This window comes from Gordionus sp. m RMFG-2023, chromosome 2 (assembly GCF_954871325.1).
Source record: "Gordionus sp. m RMFG-2023 chromosome 2, tfGorSpeb1-WG-v2, whole genome shotgun sequence".
In the NCBI taxonomy this organism is placed as follows: Eukaryota; Metazoa; Nematomorpha; class Gordioida; order Chordodea; family Parachordodidae; genus Gordionus; species Gordionus sp. m RMFG-2023.
In genome coordinates this window covers 36,337,643-36,351,919 of record NC_088776.1, presented here as the reverse complement: position 1 = coordinate 36,351,919, position 14,277 = coordinate 36,337,643, and the positions used below count along the sequence as shown (strand labels likewise).

Genomic DNA, 14,277 nt, shown 5'->3' with positions numbered 1-14,277 from the left:
TTTTTTTATGCGATTTTTTGTTATTTTTTTATGCGATTTTTTTTTTATGTAATTTTTTTATGAAAGCTATTGTTTTTATGTTATTTTTTTATGATTGGTTCATTTTCTTATTGGTTAATTTTTTATTTAAGATATTTTAAAATTAATATATCTTTTTTTATTTAAGATATTTTAAAATAATTTTTTCTAAAATTTAAAATTCGTACAATTATTTAAAGGAAGTGATGGGGGCAAATAAGGGGGAAGGCTAGGGGTAAGGGGTAAAATTATTAGATTATGTACAATGTGGGTAGGTTTGGGGTAAGATTTTTGGCAGACGAAACTTTCCATTTTTAATTTTTTTTTTTGTATAAATCTTTTTTTGGTTCCCTTTTTTTTAGTTCCAATATATATTATATAATTCCTTCCATTTTTTTTAAAATGAATATTTTTGAAGTTGGTGTTTATACTCAAAATGATGAGAAAGCTTATGATTTTTGTCTAAATAATCAATTTATACCGCCTGGAATACAACATACCTGTTGCAATTCCCTAATGCGGGTTGAAAAAAACAATAAGAGTTTACGATATCGATGCAGTAGGTGTCGTAGATCGTATTCAATATGGAAAGGTAATATTAATATATATATATATCATAAATGACGAATTTTTAGATTCCATTTTTGAAGGAATTCATGATGTTGGGAAATTTTTAAGACTAGTGTACTTGTACATAAGTACCAATTCTTTAAAAAATATTAAACAAAATTATTTTTAGGCCGTTATAAAATTTTAACTGCTTCGAAAGAGTTAGATTATGATAAGAAGGCAATTTCAAGATGGTAATCTAAAGTATAATATGGTTTTTTACTTCACTTATATAGGTTTAAAAAATTTCGAAAGGTATGTGGATTCCATATAGCCTCGAATCATTCAAAGATCGGGGGGCCTGGCCACGTTATTGAAATTGATGAAACTCATGTATGGAAGTGTAAATATAACCGTGGTCGGCATTTGACTTCCGAGGCTATATGGATTATTGGTGGTATATGTCGGGAAACAAATGAGATATTTTTAAGTGCCACCACAACAAGAGATCAAGATACCACCTATCGTGTGGTTAAAGATAATGTTATACAAGATTCCACGATAATGACTGACTCGTGGTTAGGGTATGTGAATTTATTTTTTCAATAAAGCAAAAGTGGTGATAAATGTAAATATATTTATCTTAGATATAATCGGCTAGAAAGTTCAAACTATTTCCACTATCGGATCAACCATTCGCAAAATTTTGTTGATCCAAATGACAGATCGATCCACACTCAAAAAGTCGAGAGGCTGTGGCGGGATCTAAAGGCAAATTATAAAAGACATGGGGATGGGATAATATTCATGAATATCTTCTTGAATATAGATATTTTCGAAAATATATATTATTAAATCGTTTTGATGTTTTTATTCATTTTATTAATGATTGTATAAATTTTAATAGTATATTTCAATTTAATGAATAAATTATTTTGATTGTTATGCTTAAATTTTATTTATTTTTGCTTCCTTTAATTATAGTGTTATCACTAAAAAAAAATAAATTCTTTATACAAATTTTAGAAAAAATTATTCATATTAAGTTTGTATAGAAGTAATCATATTAAGTTTGTATAGAAGGAATCATATTAAGTTTATATAGAAGGAATCATATTAAGTTTGTATAGAAGGAATCATATTAAGTTTGTATAGAGGGAATCATATTAAGTTTGTATAGAAGGAATCGTATTAAGTTTGTTTAGAAGAAATCATATTAAGTTTGTATAGAAAGAATCAACCAAAAAAAAATTAAAAATGGAAAGTTTCGTCTACCAAAAATCTTACCCAAACCTACCCGCATTATACATAATCTAATAATTTTACCCCTTATCCCTAGCCTTCCCCCTTATTTGCCCCCATCACTTCCTTTAAATAATTGTACGAATTTTAAATTTTAGAAAAAATTATTTTAAAATATCTTAAAAAAAAAAGATATATTAATTTTAAAATATCTTAAATAAAAAATTAACCAATAAGAAAATGAACCAATCATAAAAAAATAACATAAAAACAATAGTTTTCAAAAAAAAATTACATAAAAAAAATCGCATAAAAAAATAACATTAAAAAATAACAAAAATAATTGCCCCTGAAAAGGTACCCTAACCCAAATATATTATGCAATTTGAAATAAATATTTATTAAATTATTATTTAAAAGATTTCTTTTTAGAGTTAACAACTCTACGTATTACTGATTATTTTCGCTTTAAAATGTTAACTCTAAAGTGTGACTAAAAAAAGGCCGTTTTAATCTGTACTTTCTCACTCTTAAACATTTTAAAAAGATTAATTGATGAGTACTTAATATTTATAAATTTATCATTTGTTAATCACTAACCAAAAACAATTATAAAAATAAAAACTATAACATTACTCATTAAACTGTCTTTATCGGATTTTGAATGGCGATTCAAAATCAATTACATCTAAATTAAAAGGGATTTCCCCAATTCCAGAATATTTTTGAATCATATGATTTTGCGATCCTTATAGATATTTTTTTTTTATCTTTTCTGTCTATATTTAGATATAAAATATTAGTTATATTTTGAAAAATTTTGATATGAATCTGAATCTAATATTAAAAAGTAGCCTTAAGCACGAAGTTAGCCACAAGGACAAGCATTAATTATGAAGCGTAAGTCAATATATATTGCTTAGTTATTGTAATACATACAGGTTAGTGCTTAAAAATATATTAATTTTTTCCCCTTAATTACTCAGAATTACTACTTAAAGTAATTTTTACTGAATTCTCAAAAGTTGCCAAGTAAAAATTTTAATTTTCTCAAAATTGAATTTCTTAGAAAATATAATATATAGCTCAGCATTTTTTACTATATATTTTTATTTTTAAGTGAAGCATGATTATTTGAGTTTTCAAATTAATCATTAATCTATGTCTTCTGGTGGTTTAAATCATGAGAGGGTGGGGGTAAACATTTTTCCAAAAAATATCTAGATAAAGTTATCAAATCCTCTCCATCTTTCCTGATGTCGAAATCTTCAATCGATTTCTGTTTTCGTATAAATATCCCAAGTCGACATATTTCTTTAAAGTATAACTAGGAATTATTAGTCCCTTAATGGGCATGGTGGGCATAGTTTATTCCACTAACTTTAGGTGGGAATTGATTGTTTCTTATAGAAATTACTGCCTTAATTAACTATTAAACATGACGTTTATACTTTTAAAATTAATTTTATCACTTAAAATATTTTGGAGTATTTGACCGTATTTAACCAGGTCAAATACTTCTCCCGTCAATTGACTTAAATTGAACGGTCAATTGACCGATTTGCCAACTGATAAAAAGTATTCAAAAATCATCTTCAAAACCTAGTTTATGGTGTGTACATCCTATCTGTTTTTAATTAATTTTAGACGATTTAAAAAGTTTGGAAATTTGTTTTTATAAGGGCTATGTGTGGAATAAAAGCAGAAGCTAATCTGATCATATAAAACTTAGATTGTTTCAATCTAATACGGGAGACCGGACCGGGGTTATTTTTATCCATAAAAAATAAGTGTTATAAAAATAGACTAAGCAAATTTATCAAAATATAGAATTTTAAAAAATATCATGGTTTGTCAAGTGATTAAATCTATATTTTATTTACTTTTAATTTAATGACCCATAAAAATTCCCTGAAAACTATCAAAAGTCGTAACAATTTCATTAAAATTATTTTATTTATTCCATGACAAATATAAAATTATTCACAAATATTAATAAAATGAATATCAAAAAAGATAACGTTGTTTAACAAATTTATATTAAGTTTTATGATTAAAATATCGTCTAAAGTATATTTGTCATATTTATTTCGTAATGTGGTTACTTCGTAGTGCACTGAAGGATCTTTCCATCGATATATGTGAGCAAAGATCAGCTAGAACTACTCGCTAGAGGGATATTTTGGATAAATGTAAAAATATTTTGATGGGAAGGCAATTTTAGGCTATACATTAATTTGTAATATCCATTATCGAATTAGAGTTAAACAACAAATAAATGCATTTCAGCTTAAAATTAAAGTCGGGCCTACTAGAGTCAACTCCTGAGGTGACTAATGTCAACTCCTGAGCCAGCATATCTAATCTGTTTGAGCCTTAGCCAATTTTTACAACTTTAGGGCAAGAATTAAATCAACATAAATTATCCTCATTTTTCTATGATATATGAATTATAAATATCTAAAAATCGATAAATTCCTATAATAAATTTTTTCCGGTCTTAGAAGGTAATTATTTCGAATTCCATATCAATTATTTAATTAATATGAAATTGAATTACTCGTCCTCTAATTTTTAATTTTGAATATAAGTATACAATTTTAAAAAAAAGACTATTAGGGGAGACCGGGGATAGTGTGTTCCCGGGGTAGGTATTTCCTTCTCAAATAATTTAAAAATTAATAAAGTTTAAGATTTGTAATTTAAGCCAAATATGTATTATAATAAGGTGCTTAAGTAGATCCAAAATTGTTTCGGACAAAATTGCTCATGAAAAATTTTAAATGCAAATTTAAGTTTCAACATACCCAAAGTAACTTTTTTAAATTTTACATTTTCACGAATAACTTTTTTTATAAAAGTTGTTCAGACTTAATATAAATTCTAAATGATAAAAAAATCTCCATTTTATCATATATAAAAATATTGACAATCATTATGTTATTTTAATATTCTAAATTTAATTTTTAAATGATCCTGTGGACCTGGGGAAGGTATTAGCGGGGTGCGTCTTTTCCTTTTACATACATTCATTAAAATATTGGTTCTGATTTTGTAAAATGGTTCGAACATATATTAGAAAAACTAACAAAGAAAATAATGATAATCAAAAGGCAAATATTCTTCAAATGCTGAAATATTAGATACCTTTGACAGTTATAACCATGAATACGAATTTAAGTTATGGGAGGTATATTTATATATTTAAATTAGTATATATTTAAGAAACTAAGCATTAAGAGGTATAATAAATTGTTCAAAAGAAATGAAGATTTTCAAGAGCGATATCTTTACAGATCAGTATTTTCTCCTATTCAAGAAGCTAAATTAACAGATTATTTAATTAAAGGATCAAGATTATTTTCAGGATTATGCCCTAATCAAGTATTTTAATCCTTTGTTATATCATATATCTCGGTAAAATGATTTTTTTTATAATCTTTAATTTATGCCATGGTATTTCTTTAGTTAAATAATAATAAACTTGAGAAAATTTTTTTAAATTATTTACATTATATGTAAATGAAACATCTTTATTAATTTTAAAATACTTTAAAGTAAGAATTTAACTTATACATTAGAATGATATTTATTTAAGTGTGTATGATATATATGTAAATAAAATGATGCTGCCATGTATATATATTAATTTTAAAATGATGCTGCCATGTATTAATATTAATTTTAAAATGATTTATTCAATGTAGCATTATATATATTATATCATGCATTAAATCATATCTTACCTATATATTAAAGATTTAATTATGTGTGTATGATATATATTTAAAATAAAATGATGCTGCCATGTATATTAATTTTAAAATGATTTATTCATTGATTTAGCATTAAATTATATCATGCATTAAAACATATTTTGGTTCTTACCTATACATTAGAGGTTTAATTATGTATGATATATTTTATTATATTAATTATTAAATAAATTCAGAATAAAATTTAAGAATTAGGATTTTAATTAGATTGCCTTAATATATAAATAATTTAATGTCTTATGTTTAAATTTAGGTTAGAGTTTTAGCTTATCAAATGGCCAAGAGGTATAGTTTACAAGTACCAAAATCTTGTGAAATAACTCAATCAGCTGGTGAAGACTGGGTTGGAGCATTTATTAAAAGAAATCCAACCATTTCTTTAAGAACACCAGAGGCTACAAGTATAGCCAGGGCTACCAATTTTAATATGAAAATGGTTGATTTATTTTTTAATTATTTGACTGTCACAAGGGAAAATAACTTTCTACCATGTGATATATATAATATGGATGAAACTGGTTAATTAAAATATAAATGATAGCAAATCTTTAATATTTTCATAGGATTAACAACAGTTCAACGGCCTAATAAAGTTTTTGCAAGGAAAGGCGAAAAACAGGTTGTGGCAATTACTACATCAGAATGTGGTACACTTATGACCTTGGCAATTGCTGTCAATGCTCTAGGAAATTCTATTCCACCTATGTTTATATATCCCAGGAAAAAATTTTATGATCATTATTTAAGAGATGGCCCTGTAGGATGCATTGGCGTGTCTAATGGTTCTGGGTGGATGCTGGCTGAAGATTTTATATATTTTTAAAATCATTTTATAAAATACACTAAGCCCAGTCAAGATAAAAAAGTTTTGCTTATATTAGATAATCATAAATCTCATCAATCTATTGAAGTCATTGAGCTGTGCTCTGACAGTGGTATAGTTCTATTGACTCTCCCTCCCCTCTTCACCTTACAAAAAAATAGCCAGATCTAGGGCTAATAATCTGAAAAAAAAATCAAACCAACAATAAAAAAAGTTTAAATATGAATGCTGGCAAAAAAGAATTTTGTTTAGTGTGCCACAAAAACTATCAAACTCACCACCATAATGAAGATTGGATTGTCATTTATGGGCACATGGATCATGTTGTGATTTTAATCCATTTTTTATATGTAATAAATGTGTTGTATGTTAATATTATATGTTTGTTATGATTTTTATATGAAAAAAATGAATAAAATGCTTAGAAAATGATAGTCTAAAACATGCCCCACAAAAGGATAATACATCCCCCGTCTCTTTTTCATGACTCAAAAATTTTCATTTTTTTTAAATTTAAATTTAAAAAAATATATAATATTTTTTTATTAGATATTAATTTCTACCGTAGATAATTATATAAAGAATAAAATAACATCAAAATTATTTTGATAAATTATTTCTCCTCCTTTTCACAGCCTCTCAATTTTTTATGGACAATATAACCCCGGTCTCCCCTATTGAAATATTCGTCCTCTATGCATAAAATTGAGCAAAACATTAACAATAAATTATTATAAGTTGATTTGGGTTGGTGCTCGGGTCAGTGCTTGAGTCGATGCTCGGGTCGGTGCTCGGGTCTATGGATTTGGTCGACCAATTTGGTTGCTTTGGTTTTGGTTCATTTTTTCGACCAAAAACCCAACTAAAAATCATGCTAATTCGACCCAACCAAGCAATTTAACAACACTAGTTATGATAAATAGAATTTTCTCCGAAATTAAATCATAAATTTTGTTCGGTTGTTTCGCCAATATACCTTGGTAAAAAGGGAAGGTTTTTAATCCACAAATGAAAATTTAAACAAGGAAAGAATATTTATTTTCGAAGTTTGGACTTATTTGAGAATCCTAAATTACATAGGAAGATAAGCATGATAAAGTGATGGGATGATCCCACACATTTTCTAGGATATATTGGACCCTGATTTTAACATTTTAATTATGATATTACTCAGAGCTCGACAAAATATTAAATTATTTTGTTTCCCTTGATATTTATTATTTATATAAAAAATTTTAATACCAAAATATCTTTATATTTTACTTCATCACTTTTGTTATTCCATATCTTTGAAAAGCCATACTTTTTCGATCCAATTCAATAAAATAGGATCTGACTTTTATTCCTAATCAAAACATTTCTGGTCGGTTGATATCAGCAAAAAAACTATTTTTTTTTCTAGTATTGGGTTGGACCTAAAACCATTGGTCGTATGTATGTCCCTAAAATAGAATTTAGCGTATTCTATAAATATATTTCTATGGTACATCCACATTTAATCTATAATTTAATTTAACATGCTTACAATATAATTTATATTTCTACCCCGACTCCGACTATATAGTGATGCAAGTTCGGCTCAAAAATTTTATTTAGTCGTCTATACAGCTAACTCAATATTTTATCCAAAAAAATATTATGCAAGCCTGAAGAATTTTGATAGATGTGGCACAAAGGTTTAGACATATATTAGCGCGAAATCTTGAGGCTTAGGCAATATTTTTCTGAAAATATTGTTTCTAAAAATCGGCTCAAACGAATCATTTAAAAACATTATTCTCAGATATGTTTTTATTCTTGATAAAGAAATAAAATGTTCTTTCATTGGTAGAAGTACTAATGGGTAAGTTCCCAAAATATATAATAATTTTGATAGATTAGGAAAATAGTCTAAAATGTGTTTGAAATTATGGAAAGTATCTATAGCATTTTTTGGAACATTATCAATCATAGTTAATCTTTTATACCATAGTTTTCATTTAGCTAGTAATGTATCCTAGGATATTTTAACATACTCTGCCAAATATTTCATTTTTTCTCTATTAAGATTTGAGATAAATTTAAGAATTCGGGCCTGATTATCAAGAAACTTTCATTTATTTGAGTTATAAAATTATCCAAGAGGGGGATAAAGAAATTTGTTTTATAGTATTCTTCTATTGACCGACCCTATATTAATATTGGAACGATGGGCTTGTCTTTTTCCGAGTCGAGGTAGACAAATAGTAAATTTATATTGCTTTATTTTTAACTCAAAAATGACATAATTTATAAAACACATATCTACATTTGCCCTACCTTAAGTTCCAATATATTGCTCAGTTCTCAATCAAATCTATGTCATTTATTGAAATATTTTATTTTAGATGTAGTAAAAAAAAAGTTTCAAATGATTTGGTAGGAAATTAATAAATAAATGTAAGTTGGAATATATATGCGATAAGAGGTAGGAATGATTATTATAAAATATAAATTAATAATGTAGGAATGATTATTATAAAATATAAATTAATAATCATAAAACTAATAGTTTTGAAAAATATTTTAGCCGGTATCTGAATTTTTCTCTGCCTACGAGCCTAATATTATCTAATTTGGCTTGAGACAGGAACAATCAGCTTACCTAAAGTTGAAAAATATGAATCACAAAAGCAGATTCCCCTCGAGATTCTGGCTTTAACGATTTGGATCTTTACATTCGAGAAAATGATTCATTTTATAAAATAATGAACGCGTTCCCGTTCGCTCAAAACTTTATGAATAAATCTTTTTTTAAAATTTCTCTAATATATAATTTAATATAAATAAATATATATTTTTTAACAAAATATATTAGCCATGTTTAAAAATGAATAGTTTTAAGTGAATATAAATATATTCTAAAATATTAAAGAAAAATTTCTTACTAATTATAACTTTATATAAAATTTAATTATTTATAAAATATATAAATTTATAATACTTTAAATTACGTTAATAGCAATTTCAAATTAGATGTCTGCATTGGGCGGGGTTTCGGCCCACCCGCCCATCTAAGTGGGCGGGCGGATGGGCGGGTAAAAAATTTTTCGGTAATGGGCAGGCGGGCGGGTTAAAAAAAATTTGAAACTATAGGCCGGTGGGTTAAGAAATTTAAACAATGGGCGGGCGGGTTAAGGAAATTTAAAATTTTTGTTCAAAAACAAACTAAAAAAAATAATTGTTCAAATGATCTATAACAATATTTCTTTTTTTATTGAACCAATCGTTTTTTTTAAGTGAAGAACATTTACCTAATATTATGCAATAAACACAACAATAGAACTTTTTTCTTAGAATAAATAAACATTTTTGTCTATTAAAAATTTCCTTTTATGGGAATGTAAAACTTTTCTATGCTTCTTCCGAAAGCGGAATTAGCATTGCTGGAAGATTTTTAGAACAAAGAAGAACGTGTTTGAATCCAGAAAATGTCGATTCATTATTATTTTTGCATTATAATTACATTAATATTAATTTTACTTTTATATTTTTTTCATAAATATTCAATTTGATCAAATAAATTGTCCAAATTTACATTGATTATTTTTATACTTATATTAATTTCCTAAATTATAAACTTTTCGTAGAGGTGTAATACTGAAATATTTTTATTAGATGCTTAAAAAATGACAAAATGACCATAATTAAATTTTATAAGCGGGCTTGGGTTAAAAATTTTTTATAAATAATGAGCGGGCGGGTAAGGAATTTTAGACAAATGGGCGGGGCGGGCGGTTATATATTTTTTTAAAAACTAGGGGCGGGTGGGTTAATTTTTTTTTAAAACATTGGATGGCAAAAACCCGCCCCAGACCTCTATTTTAAATACTCACATTAAAAATAAATACATTTGAAAAGATATTAACTATTTTATATCTATGCCTATAATATATAATATTTAATGATTTTTATATCTATTATAATAATCATACTAATTTAATAAGCCTATGAAATACAACAATCTAAAATAAATTATTAACAGGATACTTATAGTTATATTATATAAAACAATAAATATTACAATCAAGTATCTCTTTAAATTAGAACTTGAAGATTTTGAAACTAATATTATAGTTTTTTGACAGATTTTACATTTGGTAAAGATAGATTTAACTATAGAATATATACTTCTGTAAAGTGTATATTATATTTTAGCCATGGGATTCTGAAAATTCAGATTCAGGTGATGAAATAACAACATCCATTGCTTACACTAATCTATGAAATATAATTAATAATTCAAATTAATAAACTAAGGACAGAAATAGCTGGTTAAAAAAAATTCAAATGAGATAAAGGAAATAGCTAATTTAAAAATAACGTTTTTTTCTTAAAAAATTTGAATTACGTGATACGTGATAAAAGCGTTTTCGCCCTCTGGTTGTGGATACAACAGAGCTACGCTAGGTTTTCATCAAAAATCCATCAAACTGGATAGTTAATTAAGGGGAACAAAATGAGGAGCCCTTCACACCTTTGCGGGCAAGCCGCACGTATTTGTACGCGCAACAGTCTGAGAACTGTTACTTAAACGTATAGGCTAATAAACAAAAAGAATTTGGCAAAACAAAAGCCTATACCCAAGAACTGCAAAAATAATTTAATTACTTTAAGGGTGGGTGGTGGCTAATTTTAAGTTTAACATCTTTAATGTAAGCAGAGTTGTTAAAAGATACTTTTTAAATGGATCTAGATGCAGATACATAGTCTCAAAAGTTATCTAGATACAGATACAGATACAGCGTCTAAAAAGTTATCAAGATACAGATACATTTTTTATTATGCTCTTATAGGTTTGCATAAACCTAAATTAATATTATATTGTGAAAATTCATGAAATGAGCTAAAAAATTTATTGACGCGATATTACATTTATCAGAATATAACTAAAATAATGATTTTAATATAATATATGATTAAATAATTATAAATAATTATTAGATTTCAGTAATAAAACATTTTCAAAATTTTGATCATTTAGGCATCCTCGTTTATCTGTAAAGACATTTTTAGCAACACTAAATAGTCTTTCCACAGGGGCGCTTGAAGGAATTGTAGTGTTATATTTAATAAATAACAATTTTATATCAGGGTATTCTTTAAAAATGCTAAAATCTCTACATTCATTTTTGAAAAAATTATTTAAAATTTGTTGATTATCAAAATTTAAATCATTATTAGAAATTATATCTGCTGTAGGGTACTGAAAAAAATCTGAAATTAAATTATTTGTTTTTTTTGGCAGGTTATTTGCTTGCAGTCAGTTGATGACTTTGATAATTCACCAGCTAATCTTTGTATTAATTGTTTTCTTTTATTAAGATTTTCTTCCATTTGCAACCATGTCCAATCAAGTTTAAAAAAAGGGTGGAGCATGGTTGCTATAATATTATCATCTTCAAATAAGGTCACAATAAACCTAGAATTATTAAATATTTTTAATTTATTATATTAATTTACCTATCCTCAATCCCTTTAAGTAAGGCATCTAAGAGTGGTAAACAGAATCTCAGGTTCATTTCTTTAAAATTCTTTAATTTGATAATAAGTTGTGAAATAGTTGCACAGTAATAAGCTGTGTACATATACTTATCTCCCTGCAAAATATCAAGGGAATTAGCTATTGGCTTCATTAGCTAATTTAAAATAATGCTATATATATAAATATTATTTATAACTTACTAAACAATATTCATGAATAAAATCACATTCATTAGGTAAAAACCTAGGTAGTTTTATTCCATCACATATCTTGTCTACTTTGTCAGATTTATCTTTTATAATTTCTGACATTAATTGTAAGGCATTATAGGTGGAGTTCCATCTAGTTATATTAGGACATATAAAATAACGACCAATATATTCCTTAATAATCTCAGATGAAATAGGAGACTTATTTTGCCTATTCCATAAATTTTGGCATTTAAGTAGTGTTGTGCTATATATCTAATGAAGAAAATATTACTTATTTAATTAAAATTAGTTTTACCCTCTGATATTGTTTACACTGCATGGCTCTATTGGCATCCACAGTGGCTATAAGATTCAATGTGTGACTGGCACAACATTGGTGATGAGGTAAACTAAATGATTCTGATAAATTAGAATCCTGTGCAGTATTATAAAGATTTGATATAGAAATTGGCACAACTGCTTCATCTTCCAGATCATCAATTGATTCACTTGTATTATTTTCAATTGGCTTGAAAACTCTTTAATAAATTAAGTAATCAATCATATATTATGTTTATATTTATTTATAATAAAATAAACCTAAAACATTTTTTAAAATTTTTGGCATTATCTGTAATGGTCTTTGAAATTTTATTTTGAATGCTTTGTATGGTTTATTGATAAACTCGGACATAATATTTAAATTAATGAATATTTATATATATTTTTTATATATAAGTTTTAATATTTTATGTATATATAATTCTTTATTATAATATTAATAAATATTAATATATAATATATATATATATATATTTATTTATTTCATAAGCTCATATGAAATAAAATAAATTTTACAGTCAAATATTTTTATTTATAATAAAAAAGGGGTATATAAAATGTATCTGAAAAAGTATCTAAAAACAGATACAGATAACTTTAAAATAATATCTAGATACAGATACAGATATCTTTCTAAAAAATCTATCTAGATACAGATACAGATACTACATTTTTATATCTAGATACTTGTATCTAGATACTTTAACAACTCTGAATGTAAGCCTTAATAATTACTATCAATAATTGAGAATGTGTTCATAGCAATTGAAATTCGAATTTACTTATGAAAATAAGAAAAAGCTAATGGGTTTACCGCAAATTGTTTAAATAGGTGAAAATTTCAGTGAATAGGGAAAAACTAGTCAGTAATAGGTTTACGACTATCCAGCTACGAACACCACACAACGAAGGTTTTTTTCCCCAGAAAAACAAAATACTCTACTAAGTGATAGATAGATTATATAGCGAAAAAGGTCTTTGATATAGATAAAGATATGAGAGTAAGGAACTATGACGCAGAAATAGGAACCAGCTCCGTAAGTTTTAGGAAATAGAAAAATAATTGTTGACCAGGATTAACAAAAGGCATTATTGCTTGATTGTTATATGATAGTCTATCACTCACGGAAAAATCTACCAACAAACATAATTACAAACCTCGCCCCCCCCCCTGTCGACTGGTTTCTCCATAAATGAAATAACAAGTGGTCAAAAACTATAATATCACAGCAGAAAATCCAAAAATTGCACCTACAACAATATCTCGCTACCTATTTGCCCTCTTTCAATAAGATATGGGAGAGCGGAACTACTGCAGTGGGATGGAACAAATCCTACCTAAGTAACTAACCAAAAAAACTAAGACCACAGAAATTAAAAGGTTACTGAGCTATAACCATCACATCCTGTAGTATGGAAAAAAAAATTTTTGGTTCACTCAAAAAACCACAAGCATATCACCTACACCGAATCTTTTCCCCCAAAAAATACATAAGTCTATACAGGCCAAAAAAAATATACTGGAGCCAAAATTAGTTCAGAAAAATAATCATGCAGAAAAGTAAGTACAAACACTTCACATTTGTAAATTATAGCAGAGCTATTGATAAAGTTAACCATGCAGCTTCGTTGTCAGAAAAAGGGAAGACCCCAACATCTTCCAGATCCAGAAAACCACTAATACATGTTTGGATACTTCGAAATCAATGACGAAGAATATCCCCTACCTCCAAGGTAAAAAAGGAGTAAAACAAGGCTAAACTCTTGCCACTCCTAAATAAAAACATAAAAATAAAAACAAAAGAGAAACAATGGGAACGACCGATGTATTAT

At 26.5% G+C, this 14,277-nt stretch overlaps 1 long non-coding RNA gene across 1 annotated transcript; it reads left to right on the top strand.

Annotated features, from left to right (window-relative positions):
* Positions 1 to 735: 735 nt before the first annotated feature.
* On the top strand, positions 736 to 1,353 carry LOC135925009 (uncharacterized). Its single transcript, XR_010571493.1, has 3 exons — positions 736 to 821; positions 864 to 1,151; positions 1,215 to 1,353. It is a non-coding gene; the product is annotated as an uncharacterized LOC135925009 (long non-coding RNA).
* Positions 1,354 to 14,277: the final 12,924 nt, after the last annotated feature.